This window comes from Odocoileus virginianus, chromosome 9 (assembly GCF_023699985.2).
Source record: "Odocoileus virginianus isolate 20LAN1187 ecotype Illinois chromosome 9, Ovbor_1.2, whole genome shotgun sequence".
Classification (NCBI taxonomy): Eukaryota; Metazoa; Chordata; class Mammalia; order Artiodactyla; family Cervidae; genus Odocoileus; species Odocoileus virginianus.
Window position 1 is genome coordinate 3,371,321 of NC_069682.1, and position 23,467 is coordinate 3,394,787.

Genomic DNA, 23,467 nt, shown 5'->3' on the forward strand with positions numbered 1-23,467 from the left:
CCATGGCTCAGGTGCTCAGTGTAGGTACTCCTGCTCTACACTAGCCACGTGTCCAAAAGGCTGAAAGGTATGTTGTTTCAGCTGTATGCAGATACACCAGGTCCTTTCTCTTCCCCGTTCCTCTTCTTCTGCACTCTCCCTCCCTCCTTGGCCAGTGGGGAAGTCTATGAACAATGGATTCCCTTTCATGGTATGAGTAAGTGGTCATGAAAGCTCAAAACAAAGTCTCCCCTATTGTGTTGGCACTGGCATGTCTATTCTTATGACCTTCTCTGAGCAGAGTCAGAGAGCAATGATAGAGACTGCCTAGATGTTCTGCAAATGTGCTTCTTCCTGACATAACTGAACTACATTTCCCAGCCTCCTTTGCAATTTAATTTGGCCATTGACTGAGTTCTGGCCAATAGGATATGGGTGGGAGCAATGCATGCTCCTTTCAGGCCCTGAAAATCTCCTGGGGGCCTCCACCTTGGGGTTTCTGTCTCTTTTCTTTATACTGTGGAGACTATGTGTCTGAAGACTCTGGTGAAGCAACACAATGGAAGGAGCCTAGGTCCCTGGATCAGGGCTCAAAGAAGAGCTTCCCAATGAGGAAAACTTGCACTGATCACTTCTATGAGCAAAACCAAAACTAAGCTGCTATTTTGTTCAGCCTTTGAGATATTAAGGTTTGATTACTTTATTACCTTATGTGACTCTGAGGAATAAAAGAAGGATTGGTGGCTGAGTGGGGTGATCTTCTCACACCGAGTTCTCCATGGGGTCAGCTGGTCCTGCGTCCTTCTGGAGTTCCTTCCTCTGCCCTGTCCCTCACTGTCTTACAAGTTTCCTCTGAGGGTTCACCCTTGTAAACCACATGCTCAAGAATCCCCATCTCAGAGTCTGCTCCATGGGGTCCTAATGCCTCAGCTAGAATGCAAGGGCAGGAATGTACTCAAGTTCCACTGAATTTCTAGTTGCCTAATAAATGAATGTTTCAGTGCCTCATATGTGTTAGTCACTAGCCATTGGGAATAAATACAAAGAAATATTAGTCATAGATTTGGCTGTGTTTTCTCAAGTCTTATCTGAGGTCTCAGTAGTTGTTGCTTAGTCGCTAAGTTGTGTCCAGCTCTTTGCAATCCCATGGACTACAGCACACCAGACTTCCCTGTCCTTCACTTTCTCCTGGAATTTGCTGAAACTCCCATCCACTGAGTTAGTGATGCTATCAATTATCTTATCCTCTGCTGCTTCCTTCTCCTTTTGCCTTCAATTGTTTCCAGCATCAGGGTCTTTTTCAATGAGTCAGCTCTTTGCATCAGGTGGCCAAAGTACTGCAGCTTGTTTCAACATCAGTTCTTCCAGTGAATTTTCAGGATTGATTTCCTTTAGGATTGACAGGTTTGATCTCCTTGCAGTCCAAGGGACTCTCAAGAGTCTTCTCCAGCACCACAATTCCAAAGCATCAATTCTTTGGTGCTCAGCCTTCTTTCTGGACCATCTCTCACATCCTTACATGACTACTGGAAAAACTGTAGCTTTGATCATACCTTGCAGTAGTCCCCCTACCCCTTATCTGTGGCTTCACTTTCCCAGGTTTCTGTAACCCATGGTCAGTAACAGTCCAAAATATGAAATAGAAATTTCCAGAAATAAACAATTTATAAGTTTTAACGTGCCCTCAGTTCTAAGAGTCATGATGAATTACCATTCCATTTGGCTTTGTCCTGCCTAGGATCCCCAGCCATGGACATCACCTGCTCTTGATACGCAGCCACTTGCACCATGGCTCTGTGGTCCAGAATCACCAGAATCAGATGACCTTCTTCTGACATATTGTCAATAGGGCAATAGTGCCTAATGCTAGGTCACAATACCTACATCATTCACCTCTCTTTATCTCATCATGGAGGCATTTTGTCATTTCACATCATCACAAGAAATGTGACTACAGTACAGTAAGATATTTTGAGAGAGAGGGACAACATTCACACAACTGTTACTAACAGCATATTATAATTGTTTTATTTTATTATTTTTGTTGCTAGTCTCTTACTCTGCCTAATTTAGAAGTTAAGTTTTACCATAGGAATGTATATATAGGAAAAAATATAGTTTGTATAGGGGTCAGGAACCCGCTGGGGGTCTTGGGGAATATCCACATGGATAAGGGGGAACAACTGTACTGTTTTCTATGAACCTTAAAAGAACGTAGACAATATCACATATTTATGTTCCCTTTTTTCAAATGAGCAGCAATAAAGAGAATCCTACCATTTTATTTAATACCCTTATTTTTTAATCCAAGTGAGACTTAATTTTGGAAGTGATTTTTAAGACAGTTTTCTTTACCTTGATCAGTTCTTTATATGCTTTTCTTTTCCTTGAAAACTGGGATTCTGAGAGAATTACGTTTTTTAGTAAAACTTTGGAAGAATTTCATATTAATTATAAAAGTTAGCCTGGCTGTGTAGGCAAAGAACATATCCATTTTAGAGACCTTTTAAATCTACACATAATTCCTTTAAAGAACACTACAACAGACAATGTGGCCTTTGGTTTGCAAGGCCTGCTTTTGGCACAAGAGAAGTGGGGGCTTTTCCGTCTGGCAGTGGGAGAGAAATGGTGAAGAGCATGCAAAAAGCGATTGCTTTAAGCGTATTGGCTTTTCCTTTCATATCTGCAACATGATCCTATTATTTTGAAGCAATGAGGTCATTTACGTGTGCCTGGCTGGAGATTTGCTATTTTCCTCTATTCTTTCCTTTAAGTCTTTTTGTCAACCATGTTCTTCTTGACTAGCAGAGCAGCTGTCTGGGTAGTTATAATCCCATTAAAAAGGCCTCTATTATGTCAATAATATATTTATAGAGAAATTAGTCACCTGGGGTTGTTGGGTGATTCTTCTGTTCAGACATATTGTACCTCAGAAAAGCAGGATTGTCCCCTTCTTGTTAGGTAGGCCCTGCTGCCCTGTCAGGGTGCCACATTGGCTGAAACTGATTAGCAATTAACATGGAATATGCCTTCTTCTGTTTGCAAAGCCCCCTTAATCTTTGCCACTGATCATATTCCTCTCAAGCTTTGCTGATAAAGCTAAGATTGGAGATGTGTCTGGGTGTACAGGGCTTATAGTATTTAGGAAAATATGACAGGCATTAAATGACCATCCTGGTGGGAAAGGTGGGGAATCTAACCGCAGAAACTTCCTAACCCTGCAAAAGTGCATTTGAGCAGTGTCTTAAAATTAGTAGTGCATCTTCCTACACAGATTCCATTCTTTTTTCCAAAGAGATTTTATATTCTTGCTATCTGAATTCAGGTCTAATGATCTCCTTTGAGAAAGTGGAAAGGCATGGGACGGACTGAATTCCTGAAATGGAATACCCGAGATTATTAAACTATCACCATTAGTAGGTAGAGGTTTATTTGTTGAAAACTCATCATGTTTTTGCAAACCATAAAAAATAGGGCATTTTTTTAGCAGATTTTGTTACATTGAAGTCAATCCCTATACTCAGCATGTCCTTTGTACTGATTTTTCTTCATTTTTCAAATCATGAAGGATTGATTTTTGAGACACAAAAAGGGTTCTCTTCAAGGATGGCTTTATGGACTCTCACTGTAATTTCTCAATAGTTTAGGAAGTGCCGAGGCAGAGTCATCTATTGGCTAGGTGGTGCTTGCTCTTGGAATGTTGTAAATAGAAGTGCGAAGAAAAGCAACCTTCTGAGTTTCAATTGTTGTTATCATCTTTCAGTGCCAAGTAGGCTTTCAGGACCCTCATCAAATTTGCAGAGCAGGCCATAAGATTTAAATAATGAAGTATGAAACAGATGAGTTAGGAAAAACAGCAGTATTTATAAAGCACAGCTAAAATTTCCTCAGCTATTTGGAATTATTTAAAATATGAAACTTAAAGAAAGAAGAGGGGTTGGCCAGGTCTGAGTTCTAAAGTCAGATGTTCTAAAAGATGTTCAAAAGTCCCATTCGATCTTGCCCTCTAGCTAGTCCTCCTCTTTACCTAGAGAAAGTTTCTCACTGGTCTTTTCTGTGTTCTGCACCTCACCCGCTCCCACCTCCCCTCCCCCCACCCTGTGTAGCACTTTGGGACAGAAAATGTATATCTTTCTACCTTGGAAATATATAGTTGACATTTGAGAAAACTGAGAATAAGGGTAGAGGATTATTAAGACATCAAATTGCACAGGTTCAGGAACACTGGTTGTCTTGTGCAGCTGTGTGAAGTCTGCATTCTAGTGCACTAGCAGACTCAAGTGATTCCCATCAGAGAAACTGCTTATGGTGTTTCTACAGCCCCCACACGCTCATATTTACTTTCAAGGCCCCTTGGACTCAAGATGCCAGTTTCCCACATAGCTGGTAAACACCCTTATGACAGTACATCCTGCCTTGATCTTAACTGCTTCTTCTTTCTTCAAGTTTATGTCTCTTTGTGACTGTGGAATGCTCCTGAGCAGTGCCATCCACGTAGAGCTTTCGGTGATGATGGGGCTGTCCCCTGCATTGTCCTGGTCAGGAGACACTGGCTGCCTGGGACTGGTGAGCCCTTGAACTGTGGTTCACGTGACTGACGGACTAAACCTTTACTTCATTAAATTTTAATTAACCTAAATCTAAATAGTCTCATGGGGCCACTGTTTTGGACAACTCTAATAAGGTAACTCATTGGAAAAGACCCTGATGCTGGGAGGGGTTGGGGGCAAAAGGAGAAGGGGACGACAGAGGATGAGATGGCTGGATGGCATCACCGACTCGATGGACATGTGTTTGAGTAAACTCCGGGAGTTGGTGATGGACAGGGAGGACTGGCGTGCTGTGATTCACGGGGTCTCAAAGAGTCGGATACGACTGAGCGACTGAACTGAACTGAACTGAACTGAATGAGGTAAGGAGCCTGTCCAGTAGCCAAGATGGGGAACCATGGTATTAATCACATGTCTTGAGACACATCACAATGTAGTATCTGAGAAAGTTGGCTCTGGAACCAGACTAGATGGGTCCAAACCCCATCTCTGGTTTTTTGAGCCATGAAATTGTGGTGGTTGCTTACTGCTGCCTGTGGTCTTGGTTTCTGCATCTATAAATTGGGCCTGTGTGCTAAGTCACTTCAGTTGTGTCCAGTGCTTTGAGACCATATGAACTGTAACTCGCCAGATCCCTCTGTACATGGGACTCTCCAGGCAAGAATACTGGAGCAGGTTGCCATTTCCTTCTCCAAGGCTGTAAATTGGAACATAGTGACAGAAGAAATCTCTACCTCATAGTGTTTGTGTAACAATTTATTGACTGATCTGTTGAAATCCTTTAGAATAGTACCTGGCATACAGAAAGCCAGAGTTAAAAGAAGACAATACCAATGGTCCAATAGTCCCAAGTCTGGAACCAGTGAAATATATTAGGATTAAATAGAACACTGAACTGTTCATAGATGCTCAGTCATGAGTTTTCATTCCTCCTTTTCTTTCCTTTTAGCACTGGTAGCTAATTAATTTATATATTCATCTAACCAATAAGACTTCTCTGTGCCAGTTTTGTCCTGGGGGCTGGAAAAATACCAGTGAACAGAATATATTACCGGTTCTTAAGTTCATAGTCAGGTTGGAGAGACCATGAAGATTGAACGTAAATATAGCCCCACATCTTCACTTCTCTCTGTACCACACTCCTTTGTCATATGATGTTGCAGGAGCTCTTATCAAGAGGAGCTTGAACTTGTTCACAAAGCAGTGTTTCCTCACTCTTAAATCTGGGCTAGCCACGTGACTTGATTTGACCAACGTCCTACGCTGTGCTTAGTTTCTCTGTCATGTCTGACTCTTTATGACCCCATGGACTGTAGCCTGCCAGGCTTCTCTGTCCATGGGGATTCTCCAGGAAAGAATACTGATTTGACAAATAGAACATGGCAAAAGTGACCTCGTTCCAGTTCTCAGCCTAGACCTCAAGAGGCCGTGTCTCTCTCTGCCCACTTTGTCTCTCAGATCCTGGCCTGGCTGCTTTGTGAACAAGTTCAAGCTAGCCTGCTGGAGTATGGAAACCACACACGTGGCTCAGAGCCAAGTCAGCCCAGTTAAGATCACCATGGACCAGTCAGGGCCCACAGAGCTGACCACAGATGCATGTGCAAGCATAACTGGGCATAGCCGGGAACTCATGTGTGAAGCCCCTGAGTTTAGTGGGTATTTGATACAGCAATAGTCCAATCACAATGGCAGCAATTACCAGAAAGTCATAAACATAGGAAGGGGGAAAAGTAGAGGCAGTACCGATTTTATTTTTGGGGCTCCAAAATTGCTTGACTGCAGCCAATGAAATGAGAAGATGCTTGCTTCTTGGAGGGAAAGCTATGAGAAACCTAGACAGCATATTAAAAAGCAAAGACATTACTTTGCTGACAAAGCTCTATATAGTCAAAGGTATGGTTTTTCCAGTGGTCATGTATGGATGTGAGGGTTGGACCATAAAAAAGGCTGAGCACCAAAGAATTGATACTTTCAAATTGTGGTGCTAGAGAAGACTCTTGAGAGTCCCTTGAACTTCAAGGAGATCAAACCAGTCAATCCTAAAGGAAATCAATATTTGAAGGAAATCAATCCTGAATATTCATTGGAAGGACTGATGCTGAAGTTGAAGCTCTAGGCCATCTGATGTGAAGAGCCGACTCATTGGAGAAGAGGAGAGCAGAGGAAGAGATGGTTAGATGGTTTGATAGCGGCAGAGGAAGAGATCTATAGATGGTTCAATGGACATGAACTTGGGCAGACTCAGGGAGGTGGTAGTGGTCAGGGAGACCTGCCATGCTGCAGTCCATGGGCTTGCAAAGAGTCAGACGTAACTTAGCAACTGAATAGCAACCATACAGAGATAAATACATCATCTTCTAATGTAACATATCCCTCAGCTGAGGCCTGAGAGATGAAGATGAGTGTAGGAAATGTTTCAGACAGAGGAAACATCATTAGAAAGGTGCAGCAGAGAAAGCAAAAAACAATTTTTTTTTTCTACTTGCTGCTAGGAACATGGGAATATAAATATTCTTTTACTCAAGGAACGTCTTATATAGCTGTGATGTCGAGATCCCCACACATAATTAGAAGTCAGTTCTACAGGGTGAGCTATATTAACTGCTGAATTTGTTCAGACCCTGGTCCAAAAAGTGGGGAGAACACAGAGAAAAATCAGTGAGGACTGAAATAAAGAGCCAGGACGACTTCTTAGAAGATAAGCTAACTGATGGGATGCAACGAGTGACTAGGACATGGCTGGGAGCATGGGACAGAGGGAAATATTCCTGGAACAATTTGGAGAATTTTGTAGGAGGGCCCATTGAACGCCTACTGTGTGCTAAACTCTGTGGGAGGAATCACAGGAGATGAGAGAAAAGCAGGGAGCACAACAGATGTCTTCATGAAATTGAGAGTTATGCTTGCCTTTGGGTTGTCGAGCTCCTCTTAAGTTAGGTCGTGGCTCTGGCACTTCATAAGCTTAGCCTGCATTCATTTCCATCTGCATTGTTGAGATGGGGCACAAGCAGGACCATGAAATTGTAGATTAATGAGTGCGCTTTTAGCTGTTCTTCATAGCAGCTAGGGGCTTGGTTGCCAGTTTTGCCAGAAGATGTCTCATGACCACTTTCCAGAGAGATGGAGAGTTCCACTTTTTAGTCCCCTGAAGTGTAGATTTCATGCTGAGCTGAAGATCTGAGCCCCAGGACATCGGCGCCTGTAGAGAGCTTTATCTTCTCTTCTTAAAATTTCTACTGAGCCTCCTTAGGATTTAGAGGCTTATATGGTGTTTTCTTAGCCAAAAGTCTTTGTAAAATTTGATTATCAGAAATAAAACAAGAGCAACCCCCGCCTCCTGAAAACAGTGCTTAAGAAAACCTTAGTTTGGAAGGAGGAGCAGCCCACACAGCACTGGCATTAACTCCAACTGGCAAGCCTGGGCTGAAGCAGGGGCTTATTTATTTGTGAGAGACAGGGAAAACTGTCATCAGAACTGAGCCCAGATATCCAGGGACCTGTGCGGAGACGATTCGCACTGTCTCCTTTCCCAGTTTGCAGATTCTTTGAGCTGACAGTGTTGGGGGATGGGGAAGGCAGTGTCTTTAAGGACTCCTGGGGTCCCCGCCCCCAACACCTTGGCTAGTGGAGTCACCGCCTCTAACTCTGTCTGCTCTTATCTAGGATTTCCTCGTGGGCTCTCGAAGACCTTTGAAAATAAACAAATGAGAAAGTTTCCCAAGACCATCCTCGCAGTCTGCTCTGACACCGTGGAGACAGTGGGCCATAGCTGTCCCTCTCTGTCTCCTTTCATGGCCTAGCATTCTGAGATTCTTTTCCTTATTAGTTCAGAAGTGAGATTCTCCACATGACTGTCAAGTTCTCTGGTCAGAGCGTTTGCTCTACTCACAATTTTAGAGAACTATTGTTTCAATGGAAACAAACACTTTTATTAGTATCAGTCGCTTCTGAAACCTCATTTCAAATGTGTTCAACTATAGAGGGGGTAGTTCCTTGTTAAGAAAATTCCTGTGGACACCGGTTAACTTATAATAGCCATTTGGAAAAAATTGCTATTTATATCAGATAAAGGGGGCTTTCTATAATATATAAAGAGTGCTTACATATCAGTAAGGATACGCCAAATACTCATAGAAAAATGAACTAAAGATATCAAATAGTTCTCTAAGAAACACATTAATTAAATCTATCCTGCATTTATAAATAACCCCTCAACCTTATAATAATAAACATGTATGTTAGGTGTACATATTGTAATAATAAACGTACATATTAAAACTATAAGATAGTTTTCACATCCCAGATTAGCAAACACCTAAATGTTTGATTATTTACTTCTTTGAAAAGGTGTGAAGGTAATGGAACTCTCATAAATCATTAATGACCACATAAATTAGTACTTTGAGGGCACAGTTTGGTCCTAGCTACTAAAATGGCAAGCTGTTGGACCTAGAATTCTCCTTCTTGAAATTTATCCTACAGAAACACCTACCTATGAGTGAATTGTTAAATGCACAAAGTTATTTGTTGTGGCACTGTTTGTAAGTCCAAAAGGTTGGAAATTATTTTAAATGCCCATCAATAGGGGACTAATATATTACATATATTAGTTATGCTAGTCTATGTAGCAAATATATTATGCTACATCACAAGGTATTATGCTACATCACAAGGTATTATGCAGTAGTTTAAAAGGATGAGGCAGATATTTATGTACTGCTATGGAATGCTATCCAAGATATATTTCTATGAAAAAAAGTACAGTGTGCAGAAAAGTTTGTATTATGAGCTATCATCAGTGTAAATGAAGGAAATAATATATTTATTTGTATGTGTATACAACACCTTTGAATCAGTTCAGTTCAGTTGCTCAGTCATGTCCAACTCTTTGCTACCCCATGAACTGCAGCACGTCAGGCCTCCTTGTCCGTCACCAACTCCCGGAGTCAACCCAAACCCATGTCCATCGAGTCGGGGATGCCATCCAACCATCTCATCCTCTTGTCATCCCCTTCTCCTCCTGCCTTCAATCTTTCCCAGTATCAGGGTCTTTTCAGATGTGTCAGCTCTTCACAGCAGGTGGCCAAAGTATTGGACCTTCAACTTCAGCATCAGTCCTTTCAATGAACACCCAGGACTGATCTCCTTTAGGATGGACTGGTTGGATCTCCTTGCAGTCCAAGGGACTCTCAGAGTCTTCTCCAACACCACAGTTCAAAAGCATCAATTATTCCTCACTCAGCTTTCCTTATAGTCCAACTCTCACATTCATACATGACCACTGGAAAAAATCATAGCCTTGACTCGAAAGACCTTTGTTGGCAAAGTAATATCTCTGCTTTTTAATATGCTATCTAGGTTGGTAGTAACTTTCCTTCCAAGGAGCAAGTGTCTTTTAGTTTTATGGCTGCAATCACCATCTGCAGTGATTTTGGAACCCAGAAAAATAAAGTCAGCCACTGTTTCCACTGTTTCCCCATCTATTTGCCATGACTAGATGCCATGATCTTAGTTTTCTGAATGTTGAATTTTAAGCCAACTTTTTCACTCTCCTCTTTCACTTTCATGAGGCTCTTTAGTCCTTCTTCACTTTCTGCCACAAGGGTGGTGTCCTCTGCATATCTGAGGTTATTGATATTTCTCCCGGCAATCTTTATTCCAGCTTGTGCCTCCTCCAGCCCAGCGTTTCTCATGATGTACTCTGCATATAAGTTAAATAAGCAGGATGACAATATACAGCCTTGACGTACCCAGTCTATTGTTCCATGTCCAGTTCCAACTGTTGCTTCCTGACCTGCATACAAGTTTCTCAAGAGGCAGGTCAGGTGGTCTGGTATTCCCTTCTCTTTCAGAATTTTCCACAGTTTTTTTTGTGATCCACACAGTCAAGGGCTTTGGCATAGTCAATAAAGCAGAAATAGATGTTTTTCTGGAACTCTCTTGCTTTTTCGATGATCCATCGGATGTTGGCAATTTGATCTCTGGTTCCTCTGCCTTTTCTAAAACCAGCTTGAACATCTGGAAGTTCACGGTTCATGTCTTACTGAAGTCTGGCTTGGAGAATTTTAAGCATTATTTTAATAGCGTGTGAGATGAGTGCAATTGTGCAGTAGTTTGAGCATTCTTTGGCATTGTCTTTCTTAGGGATTAGAATGAAAACTGACCTTTTTCCGTCCTGTGGCCACTGCTGAGTTCTCCACATTTGCTGGCATATTGTGTGTACCTTTGAATATACACACACAAAATGAAAGTAGCCTTTTCTTCCAGAAGGGGACCTGGGTGCTTGAAAGACAAAAATGGGAGTGAGATGTATATTTTACTGTATGTTCTTTTGTACCTTTAGAATTTTGTTCCACATATATGAATGTATTACCCATTAAAATCTAAGCCCTAATCAGATGTGAGAATTGGACTATAAAGAAAGCTTAGTGCCAAAGAATTGATGCTTTTGAACTGTGGTGTTGGAGAAGACTCTGAGAGTCCCTTGGACTGCAAGGAGATCCAACCACTCCATCCTAAAGGAGATCAGTCCTGGGTGTTCATTGGAAGGACTGATGCTGAAGCTGAAACTCCAGTACTTTGACCACCTGATGAGAAGAGCTGATTCATTTGAAAAGACCCTGATGCTAGGAAATATTTGGGGGCAGGAGGAGAAGGGGATGACAGAGGATGAGATGGTTGGATGGCATTACCGACTTGATGGACATGGGTTTGGGTCGACTCCGGGAGTTGGTGATGGACAGGGAGGCCTGACATGCTGTGGTTCATGGGGTCTCAAAGAGTTGGACACAACTGAGTGACTGAACTGAACTGAAATCAGAATTCTCAGATAAAGGCTTTTTTCTTTCAATTTTCATTCATCTGAAAATGTGGAATTATTTTCCCTCAAGCCTGTGTGAGAGACTACTTCACAAAACCACAGCCGATCACTGTCTTCTCCTCTTTTCCTAATCTAGTGCCTGGCAGAGAGCAGGGGCTCAAAAATATTTGTTAGAAATATAAAGGAAAGCAAAGGATACATGAGATTACTTCATATAGAGGCTTGCCACTCCCTCTGTGGATACATGGGGCTGATCATGTCCATGTGATTTCCTGGGGAATAATTTTACATTGAAATTGATTGCTTTCCTTTTTAAAGAAAAACTGAAGAAAAGAAATGGATGCAATTGAGAATGTGGTATTAGAAACCTGTCACTGTTTTGACCACACAGTAACCACATGTCCTTGGTTACTGATTAAGTCTGAGAGGATGGAGAATGAGCAGAGAAATCTGTGTGCCTTGTCTTGACTGTGATATACTGGTAGTTTAATACCTGGCTTATTGTGTGAAAAAACACACCCTGGTTTGTAGTGTTTGCCAGTTTCCATGGTGTGAATTCTCTCATCATAGAGACAATGTGACGTCTATGAATGTGAACTTGGGAGGATATGATGACAGTTGGCTCTCGTGACCCAGTAGAAGCCAAGTTCAGCACATCCCAGGTTATGACCAGGCAAGTTTCCCTTCCACAGTTAATGGCAGAGGTTTCAGAATGTAAGTGAACTCTTTGAAGGGTTGGGTTCTTAGAAATGTTTTGTAATGCTTCTAAGCTGGGTGGTTCTCAAAGAGTGATCCGGGTACATTCTTGGGCCATTCCCCCAAACCTATGGAATTAGAGCCTCTGGGGATGAGGCCCAGCAGTCTAGATTTTAAAGAGCCCTGCACGTGATGCTGGTGCATGCCAGAGTTTGAGGCCCACTGCTCTAAGTCTCTCTTTTCCCTGGAAAGAGCCAGGAGTATTTTTTTTTTTAAATGCAGGGCTATAGTAAGCATTAAACAGAATAATGATTATAAAGCATAGGCATGGTAATGAAGGTGATTTTTCTGTGGCTCAACTGAAGTATGCCTATTCATTTTCTCATGTCTAAGGGCAAGAGGTAGTCCAAGAAGACCCAACTGTAGTTTTCTATACAATTGGACCACATGTAACTATCCTTTTTTAAAAATTGAAGTATAGTTGATTTATAATGTTGGGTTTCTGGTATACAGCAAGATGATTAGTTTTAGACATATATATGTATATATGTATGTATATATACATATACTCTATTTCTGATTATTTTCCATTATCGATTATTACAAGATATTGAGTAGAGTTCCCTATACAGTTGGACCTTTTTGCTTCTTTATAAGTAGTAGTGTGTATCTGTTAATTGCAGGCTTCTAATTAATTCCTCTGCCCTTTCTCCTTTTGTAACTGTAAATTTATTTTTAATGTCTGTGAGTCTGTTTCCATTTTGTAATTAAGTTCATTTTTACCATTTTAAAAAGATTCTACATATGAATGATATCATAGGATATTTGTCTTTCTCTGTGTGACTTATTTCACTTAGTATGGTAGGTCTATCCATGTTGCTACAGCCATGTGTAATTCTCTTAGTTTTCATAGCATCATTTGGGAGAGGTGAATACCAGCATCATTTCCCTGTAGCATGCTTATGTAGAGCTTGATGCCTCAAACTAAAGCCATTGGAGGTGACTGTCCTTCAATACCCAGCTCCTTGGTAGGCCCCAGCCTCTTTTAACTGATTAAAGCAACTTATATATGCCAGAAACTAGTCTCTATGACAGAAGATGGGGAATGGGAGATGTAAATGAGGAATGGGAGATGTAAGGAACGTGTTTGGAGTTCTAGAACTTGAATCCCAGGAAAGGCTTGGAGCTGGGTAACAACATTTGTGATTTGGAGAATATTAGCTACATTTATTGAGTATGTTTTACTAATTAGGTGTTATAACATGACTTTTCACCATAGGCATTATCTGTCCATTTTACAGATGAGGAAACTGAGATGGAGAGTTCAAGTAAGGTGTTCAAGTGTAAGAAAGGAACAGAGTCAGACTTTACCATTGTCTCTTTCCCTTTTGCCTGGTTTTTCCTGTTTTGCTTGTCAGTGATATGAATCTTGGTGAATAGAAGGACCACTCACCCCTGTTCCATGTTTTAAAAAATATTTTTTGCCTTTGAGCATATTTCAGAAGCTCTCATACCAGAAAGATCAATGAGAGTCTTCCCTGGATGCACAAAGATGAACTTCCAAAGGAGTTAGTGCAGTGTGGTGGTGGGGGCACGGGGGTCCTGCTGTCCAGTTGGTGAATTCTGACTGTACCACTTATTAACTCTCTGATCTTAGGTCCATGATTTTTTCTTGCTTAGTGTCTTAGGTCAAATTCCTTAGAGGCAGAAACTCAGATGGAGATTTTTATACAAATGATTTATTAAGGAAGGACTCCCAGGAGAACTCTGAAATAGAATGAGGAAGCAGGGAAGGGAAGAGGAAGATATTGAGTGTAGAATCCAACTTAACCGGAATCTAGTCTGATCCCATGGGGAGCTCTGACATGTAAATTGTACCAGAGACTTGGTCCCAAGGGGGTCACCTTTTGTACTCTTGTGTCAGTCAGTTTTTGTCCCGGGGGCTTCCATGGAGCAGCCTCCCCATCAGGTGTTTCTGTCATAAAAAGGCAGTTTTCAAGAGAAGAGGGCAGCTCTGAGCATCAACAGCCATTATTCAGCTAAATGGGATCTGGATAGGGTAGCAATCTCTTCCTATGGTCACCCTTCCCTCTATCATTTTAAAATATAGATGCTAATGCCCACCCAAAGAGAATATCATAAAGATTAAATGATATAAACCATTCAGAGGGCTAAGCAGAGTGCCAGGGACAAAGAACACACAAAATCAATAAAAATGTATTTTTTCTCTTCATTTTTAGTCTAAGGAGAGTGACTTCATTTCTTTGGTTGAGGTTGAAGGATATTTTCTCAACTAGCCTTCAGGTTAGAAGAAGAAAATATTGTAGATGGTTATTCACTTTTTTATTCAAAAATATTTCCTTTAGCACCTGCTGTGTGCGGTTGTAATAAGATATAAGATCTCTGCTCTATGGGGGTTATCATTCTACTGTTCAGTTCAGTTGCTCAGTCGTCTTTGCGACCCCATGGACCGCAGCACATCAGGCCTCCCTGTCCATCACCAACTCCTGGAGTCAACCCAAACCCATGTCCATTGAGTTGGTGATGCCATTCAACAGTCTCATCCTCTGTCGTCCCCTTCTCCTCCTGCCCTCAATCTTTCTCAGCATCAGGGTCTTTTCAAATGAGTCAGGTCTTTGCATCAGGTAGCCAAAGTATTGGAGTTTTAGCTTCAGCATCAGTCCTTCCTGTGAACACCCAGGACTGATCTCCTTTAGGATGGACTGGTTGGATCTCCTTGCAGTCCAAGGGACTCTCAAGAGTCTTCTCCAACACCACAGTTCAAAAGCATCAATTCTTCCTCATTCACCTTTCTTTATAGTCCAACTCTCATATTCATACATGACCAATGGAAAAAAACCATACCTTTGACAAGATGGACCTTTGTTGGCAAAGTAATGTCTCTGCTTTTTATTATGCTATTTAGGTTGGTCATAACTTTCCTTCCAAGGAGCAAGCGTCTTTTAGTTTCATGGCTGCAATCACCATCTGCAGTGATTTTGGAACCCCAGAAAAATAAAGTCAGCCACTGTTTCCACTTTTCCCCATCTATTTGCCATGGAGTGATGGGACCAGATGCCATGATCTTAGTTTTCTGAATGTTGAGCTTTAAGCCAACTTTTTCACTCTCCTCCTTCACTTTCATCAAGAGGCTTTTTAGTTCTTCTTCACTTTCTGCCATAAGGGTGGTGTCCTCTGCATATCTGAGGTTATTGATATTTCTCCCGGCAACCTTGATTCCAGCTTGTGCTTCCTCCAGCCCAACGTTTCTCATGATGTACTCTGCATATAAGTTAAATAAGCAGGGTGACAATATACAGCCTTAACGTACTCCTTTTCCTATTTGGAACCAGTCTGTTGTTCCATGTCCAGTTCCAACTGTTGCTTCCTGACCTGCATACAGGTTTCTCAAGAGGCAGGTCAGGTGGTCTGGTATTCCCCTCTCTTTCAGAATTTTCCACAGTTTGTTGTGATCCACACAGTCAAAGGCTTTGGCATAGTCAACAAAGCAGAAATAGATGTTTTTCTGGAACTCTCTTGCTTTTTCGATGATCCATCGGATGTTGGCAACTTGATCTCTGGTTCCTCTGCCTTTTCTAAATCCAGCTTGAACATCTGGAAGTTCATGGTTCACGTTTTGCTGAAGCCTGGCTTAGAGTATTTTGAGCATTACTTTACTAGCATGTGAGATGAGTGCAATTGTGTGGTAATTTGAGCATTGTTTGGCATTGCCTTTCTTTGGGGTTGGAACAAAAGGTGACCTTTTTCAGTCCTGTGGAGGAGCAGACAATAAGCTAAGAAATGTATCTAGCAAATATTAGCTTGTGATAAGTACAGACTATATGTTGCAGCGTTGGAATCCAGAAGGACTGGAGAGCTACATTAGACTGTGTGGACTGACACTGACTTGAAGGGCAGTAATGAGTTACTTGTTCAGAGCGGTAGGAGAAGATGGTTTTAGGCAGAGAGAACGGCTAATGTAAATGTGTTGAGGAAAGAGGAAAGCTGGGAAAATCAGCATTCAGACAAGAAGCTGGTCCTGGCGTGTAGAGCACCAAGGGCAATGATAGGAGAGGAGTCCAGAAATAAAGGTGGGAAGGTGGGTACAGGCTAGACTCTTCAAAGCCATGGTAAACTGTTTAGATTTCATTATATGTCTCAAAAAAAGTCAGTGGTGAGTTTATACAGGGGGGTGAAATGAATTTATATATACTTAAAAAGATCATTCCAACTGCTTTTGAAGAACGGATGGTAGAAGTACAAAAGTGGAAGTAGGTCATTTGAGAGATAATGTTGTCTTGGAACCAGGTGGTGGAACAGAAGAACAGATGTAAACACATTCAGAAAGAGATGTAATGGAGTCAGGAAATGTTTTGGAGGCAAACTCAGCAGGCCATGTTGACAGATTGGATGCTGGCCATGAGAGAAAAGGAGAAATCAAGGATGGGTCCTGTATTTATGACTTGAGCCTCTGGGCAGATGGTTTAGCTATTTACTGAGACAGGAAAGACCAAGGGATTTTGTGTATCCCAAAAAGAGGGAAGCAAATGAAAGACAAGGTATAAGGAGTGAAAAGAAAGAAAAGGAACATGCCACATGTACAAAATAAAATGTAGAAAATGTAAAATTAGAATACAATGGAGTAAATAAGAGTTTAATTCTATTGGCTTTGAAGTTGGATGCATAATAATATGAGATATATTGGAGTTTGAAAGGCCCATTGAAAGGAATTTGGTCTGGTGGTCAGCATTTCTCAGAGAATGGCAAATGTAAATTTATTCTTCTAGTTCTTCTAAGAGGAAGTTGTGTCTGGGGGGTTTTAGGTTCTGGAATCTTGGAAAGGCTGAGGGTTTACTTACTTCAGAATTATAAGTGTCCCCCCCCCCCCGCCCCTTCAAATTTAGTCATCAAAGCCATAAGTACTAGGAGTAAAGTTCTTTTCAAATGGGGATATTTTCTGAGTGATATACTTTGAAAGTCTCAATAGATGGGTAGAGAAAAAAAGTAAAATCTCAGCTTTTTCCATTGGCCCAACTTCTTTTGGGGGCCATAAGACACAGGAGCTAGCGTTCTGTTTCCATCATATTCAATAGTAAAAACTCATGAAGCAAATGTAGCATTTCTTCTTCAAAGATTTAAAATTAAGAAAAATATTTTGGGGTTGGAAACTTGGGAGCAATGTGCTGAGCTGATCTGTCTGTCCAAGACCAAAAATTCCAGTGAGCTTAGAAGAAAACACGGCAGAAACCCTCCTGTAGCTTTGCTCTTGGTTAGCAGTTCTTCCTTCAAGGCAGACTTTATTCTTCCCGATTAAGCCTCCTCCTATTTTACATTTTTAAAAACGAATCTCAAAATTTAAGGAAGAAAGATAGCATAGAGGCGGTTAAGATGCTGAGTTTTTTTTATAGCCTTGCTGTTATGCTCCAGAAAGCAGCTCCCAGGGAGCCAGGGGAAGGAGCGGGGATGCTCAGAGCCATCTGAGATCATTTGGTGGTCATCCAGTTGAAATCAGGACCTTCCAGTCAGGAATCTCTGCTCCTTTTACTTCTCTAGTGGCAAAAAGGACAAGATCTTGGTGCAGTCGAAGGGAGGTTATGGGTCCTAGTTGAGAGTTTTGATTGTGCTAACATTTCTAGCCACCTGTGAACTTATCTGGGTGAGTATTAGTTAGCAACTAATGGAATCAGCCAGTCTCTAGCATCAGGAAATTATGCCCAATTCCAATACAGTTGCGATGATTAGAGGGAAAAGCATACTTTCTTTCTTTAAAAAATTAATTAAGTTTTGAGTGTGCTGGGTCTTCATTGCTGCGTTTGGGCTTTCTCTTGTTGCGGTGAGTGGGGGCTTCTCTTGCTGTGGAACTCGGGCTCTAGGTTCTCTGACTTCAGAATTTGCAGCTCACAGGCTCTGGAGCTCAGGTTCAGTAGTTGTGGCCCTGGGCTTAGTTGTCTCACAGCATGGGACCTTCCTGCATCAAGGATTGAACCCATGTCCCCTGCTTTGATGGACAGATTCTTAACCACTGGACCACCAGGGAAGTCCAAGCATTATTTCTTGATATCTACTATGCTCCCTACACTGGATATGATATACATATATATACTGGATTTATCCTTCACTCTAGCACCTGGATATTATAGTTTCCATTTCAGTTCCATGTGAGAGCAGTCCTGCTTAGGTGGATCTGAAGTATGGATACATCAGGCAGGAGAAGTTGGGTGGCATCTCTTTTTCTAGTTTACTATGTGTACTGACTGATTTCCATGACATTCTAGAAATTTCCTATAGGAGGAAAATAACTTGAAATGGACTTGGCAAGGGAAGGGTTACAACAGAATCCAAGATTCAGGGAGGGACTCTGAGATCCCAGTGAGAATTACTTTCAGTTATAGGAGACAGCATAGTGGTGCCTTGTCTACAATAAAGTCACATTGATGTTCATTCTGGGTTTAGTACCGAGGCTGGCACATGACATTCTGATAGTGGTATGAGCCCGTGGAAGAAAATGGGCGATGTTTCCAAACTAGAACTCTAGCTGACTGTCCAATAGAACTTTTTGTGATGATAAAAATGTTTTAGGTATGTTCTGTCCAGTAGTGTTCTCTGGTCACATGGAGCTATTGAGCATTTGAATTGAGGCTAATGTGCTAAGAAACTGAAGTTTAGTTAAAGGGCAACATGTGTCTAGTGCTCAGAACAACTGACTTCTAGTATCTACAGTATTATAGAATCCCTACAATTAAGCATAGCTTTGTAAAGCCTAGTTAGAGACATGGAAGGTGGGGGTGGGGACAAAGGGTGGTGAGTATGGAGTGAGAGATGGCAGAGGATACAGTCCAAATCAATTTAGAGCCTGATAAGAATCAGCTTATGTACTGAACTTCTTGTATAAGCAGGGGGAGTTTTAGAGCTGGCCCAAATATTTGCATAAATGACCACATTTGGACCCACATGGCAGTGAGCTTTAGGTTATAGTCAGAAGGGACGCTTGAAGTCTCTGCTCTGCAAGGTGATCAGCACCTGTTGTGGTCCTTTGCACGTTGCATGTGTTCAGTACATATTTGTTTTGAATGAATAAAAGGATACATGGGATATAAACTCACCCGAGATCATTGTCTCAGTTAGCTATTGCCGTGGTAATGCTGCATAACAAACTGCCTGCAAAACTCAGTGACTTAAAACAGGGTTCATTTATTCTTGCTCGTAGGTCAGGAGATTAGCTGCAATGGCCAGCGTCATATGAATTCATCTAGGGGCACAAGAAATCTCTCTTCATGGGGATGGCAACAGCACATGACTTCTTTAGGTGAGTGTTCAGAAGTATCATGTAGTCACTTCCATCCATACTCCCTTGGCCAAAGCATGTCTCCTCACTAAGCCCAAAATTAAAGGCTGGGGAGAACCGTGAAGTTACAGAGCAAAAAACACGGTACAGGGAGGGTAAAACATTGAGACTCCGAATCTGATCTGCCATAATCATGTGAGGAGCCAGGGAGTCCATACACAGTTTGTGCATTTCCATAGTCTAAATTTCTTCCTCTGCTCCAAATGCTTCATGTACAATCAAAGACAGTTCCACCATCCGTGTGACTCCTAATCTCCAGGGTGGATATTATATTTCCATCCTTTAAAAATCTGATAGTCTGCTTTTAAAAATTTTGTTATTTATCTCATTGAATGATTGTCATTTTTGTGGTACTGGACTGAAAATCAATCCACATGATTTGGCTCTGTCATAGAGATGGAGGTGTAGTCTCATGGAGGTTCAAAGAATCTGTTAGTCTGCACATATTTTTGCTTTAATCATGGACTGTCTCAGTTTCTGAGGGCCCAGAATGCTGCTGCCAATGGCTGAGGCACAGGAGGGTGGAATTTTCAGTCCCGGTACTCTGGGTTTTGTTTTCAACTCTGACTGAGGTTCTGTGCTGCTGTTAGAATCTACCATTGCCTTTTAAAAATTTCATTTACTTAAAAAACACATGCAGCAAAATTCTGTCTTTCTGGTGTATAATTCTATGAATTTGACAAATGTACACAGTCATGTACCTTACCTGGTAACTTCCCTGGTGGCTTAGTTGGTAAAGAATCCACCTGCAATGCAGGAAATCTGAGTTTGATTCCTGGGTTGGGAAGATCCCCTGGAGGAGGGCGTGGCAACCCACTCCTGTATTCTTGCGTGGAGAATCCCCATGGACAGAGGAACCTGGTGGGCTGCAGTCTGTAGGGCCGCAAAGAGTTGGACACAACTGAGCAATTAAGCACAGCACAGCAGAGCACACAGTCATGTAACTACCAATGCAATCAAAATATTTCCATCAGCAGAAAATTTCCTTGTGCTGCCCTACACACCCAGTCTTTTCTAGAATGTCATGTAAATGGTATCATATCATGTGGCCTTTTGAGTCTGGCTTCTTTTACTTAGCATGATGCATTTAAGTCTCACCTACATTGTTATGCATATCCTAGTTCCTTCCTTTCTGTTTCTGAGTAGGATTCCATTGTGTGAATGTCTGGCACTTTGTTTATTCATTTTGTGGTGAGGGGCATTTGACAGTTTGTTTCTGGTTTTTGATAGTTATGAAAAAGCTGTTATAAATATTGGCATATAGGTTCTGGTGTGACTGTAAATATTCATTTCTCTCAGATAAATACTTAGGGAATAGAATTGCTGGATTGTATATTAAGAGTATGTTTTAGTATTCTAACTCCTCATTGGAATATTGAAGCCCAAACCAACCTTATGAAATAGCCAAATGGTTTTCCAAAGTGGCTGCACCATCTTAGTTCCTAGCAACAGTATATAAGAGTTCCTACTGTTACTTTTTAATTTCTCTATTTTCTCTTTTGCCACTTATTCCTTATATGAATGTGGAAGCTCAGACCCCATCTCCTTCCTTAAATTCAGTTTTTCACCTTCCCTAGATTTTAAAGGAGACAGTTGCCTAGATCAGACCTAGGTTTTGGAATGAAGTACATAACTGCTCACCAGATGGTACAATAGGTGAGAATATTAGAGTTCAAGGGCATGAAACTAGAATATAATTTGCTGTTAGTGCCCTGAGCATCCGAGGGTCATTTTCTTCACCCTTGATGACTTCAGTACAAAGTTAAGGTGCTGATTGAGAAAATGTGGATAGTTTCTATGAAGCCAAGTCAATGATTTCTGGTTTCTTAACCTTAGCTGCTTATACAATTTAGAGCCATAAACCTACCATCATAGTTGATATTTATCAAGCTGAATTCCTGACTTTGGCCTTTACCATTTGAACATATGCTGGCCTACCTTTCAGCTACCAGCACTGCCTTTATTTCATTTGAGAACATGCTCCTGCCATCGAAGGCCACTCTGTTCATTCACGTGGCAGGTTGGAGTACCGTGGAATGAACATCACCAGGAGTAGTTGTCAGTCACTGAGGGAAAGAAGAAATAGAATGCATCTGTATAAACGCCCCATTTCCCTTACCCTCTCGGATGGGGTAACTCCGTGGTCTGTGGCTGTATCCAGGCTCCAGGGGTTCCCTAGCAGGCTTAAGTTCCAGATGCCTACAGTAGAAATTTTCTTAGAACACAGACTTCACTGGCTGCCTTCCTCCCCTGTTTGGCTTCCCCACGCTCTTGATGGTGCACCTCTGCTTTCTGAATCAACCACTTGATTGACTCAGTCCTTGACTTTGTGTTTGTTTTGGGGGAGAGCTACATCAAGACTGTCCTGTTCCTGATTCCTCTCCTCAACTCCCTTTTTTTTGGCTGCCTGTGTTCCTGACCTCCATGTGTTCTATTCTCCATTAATTGAGTCTATGCAAATGTCTATCTAGTTCTCCAGGTCCTGACATATTCTAAGTATCTCTGCTGTCCTATAGCACATGAACACAATGTAGCATTTGCCATGGTGGAAAGTTATGGCTGCAGGAGACACATCCATGTGAAGTTGGATGAGTGACTTAAGCTGCTTCAAATATTAGTTATGATGCCTGTAAAATGAGGTTACTGGATCATGTCATGAAGATGATTTAGAACCTAAGTGTTCCTTTGAGTAATTAGTGGATGACATAGGTCAGCAGCATAAGTTAGTTCTCTTGTTTCTCATTGTCTAATCACTTAGAGATCAAGTCTCATTTCTTTCATGGCTGACCACTTTTCAAGAGTACACATCAAGGATTCTGATTTTTATCTATGGCATTTGGTTTTTCATTGATCTGGTGATGTTATACGATATATTTGTGCCATAGTTCTTGTCTTAGTAGATTATTTCAGTAAGAGAAATAAGTTCTTTCAGTGTTTCAAATTAGGAATTTAGGCAAAAATTACAGAGTTTCATAAGTGAATACTGAGGTGGAGTGAAAGGAAAGTATGATACAGAAACAATTGCTTTATCTTTGCTTTGAATCCCAAGCATAATGAAAAAGAGAAGACTCAGAGCAAAACAGAACCTTAGAGAGTTAGAAACAACATGAAGAATCACCTGGTATTAATAATAATAATAGCTAATGTTTACTGAATAGTGGGAGTGTGTGCCTTGTAGTGTTCCAGTTGTTTCTTAGATGCTCCCTCCACAGCAGCCTTCTGAGGTCATTATTATTATCATCATGACCATTTTACAGATTGGAAAGTAAGGCCAGAGAAGTTAATTAACTTTCTCAAGTTCACATTTTGCCAGTAAGGAGCGAGACAGGAGTCAGTCTCAGGAAGTGAAAGACCGTGGTCTGAACTTTTAACTCCTGTGCCATGCTGACTCTCACCCCTGCAGCTTGACTAACCCTGTCACAGAGAATCAGTGGTTTTCAACACATTCTGTTTCATGTTGAATAATCTAAGTTTTTTATTTTGAATGTAAATCAGCTTTCAAGTCTCTTAAACTTTTTGATCCTAGTTCTAACTTTCAGAAAAGATTATTTCTACCTTGAAGGACTTTTGTGGCTTAATCCAACACCCTTTGGTTTTCTTTCCTGCAGTAAAAATAGGCCCTAAAAATTTCTGTTGCAGGTCACTTGTGTGGTGTGTATTTTAACGATCATAGGAAGGCTGTTGCACATCCTTGCTTGTCATTACTGGAGCTAGTTCTTCACCTAGGCATCAGTTTGCATTAGCTTTGTATCATGCCTAACTTCAGGCTTGTTTTCAAGGAAGAAAAGTTCAAAAGGTCCAAATGGAAGCAGAAGTCCAATATTCTGCAGGGAGAAATGAAGAACTCCAAAAACAATAAGTATGTGGGTAAACATACAATTTATTTTTTCTATTTTTTAAAATGATAATTGACCATAAAAATATAATTTTCTATTTCAAGCAAAATAAGCAATATATTTTAGGGCTTACAACATATATAATAACAATAACATGGAGATGGGTTTACAATAGCCAAGACATGGAAGCCACTTAAATGTCCATCACCAGAGGAATGGATAAAGGTGTGGTACATATATA

General features: G+C 41.2%; 1 long non-coding RNA gene across 4 annotated transcripts in view; it reads left to right on the plus strand.

The window, feature by feature from the left end:
* LOC139036542 (uncharacterized) overlaps nt 1-23,467 on the plus strand; it is a 141,806-nt gene that overhangs the window by 112,609 nt on the left and 5,730 nt on the right. For all 4 annotated transcript variants that reach the window (XR_011489316.1, XR_011489315.1, XR_011489314.1 and 1 more), the window contains exon 5: nt 19,253-19,351. This is a non-coding gene — a long non-coding RNA (uncharacterized lncRNA). The remainder of the gene's footprint in view (nt 1-19,252; nt 19,352-23,467) is intronic.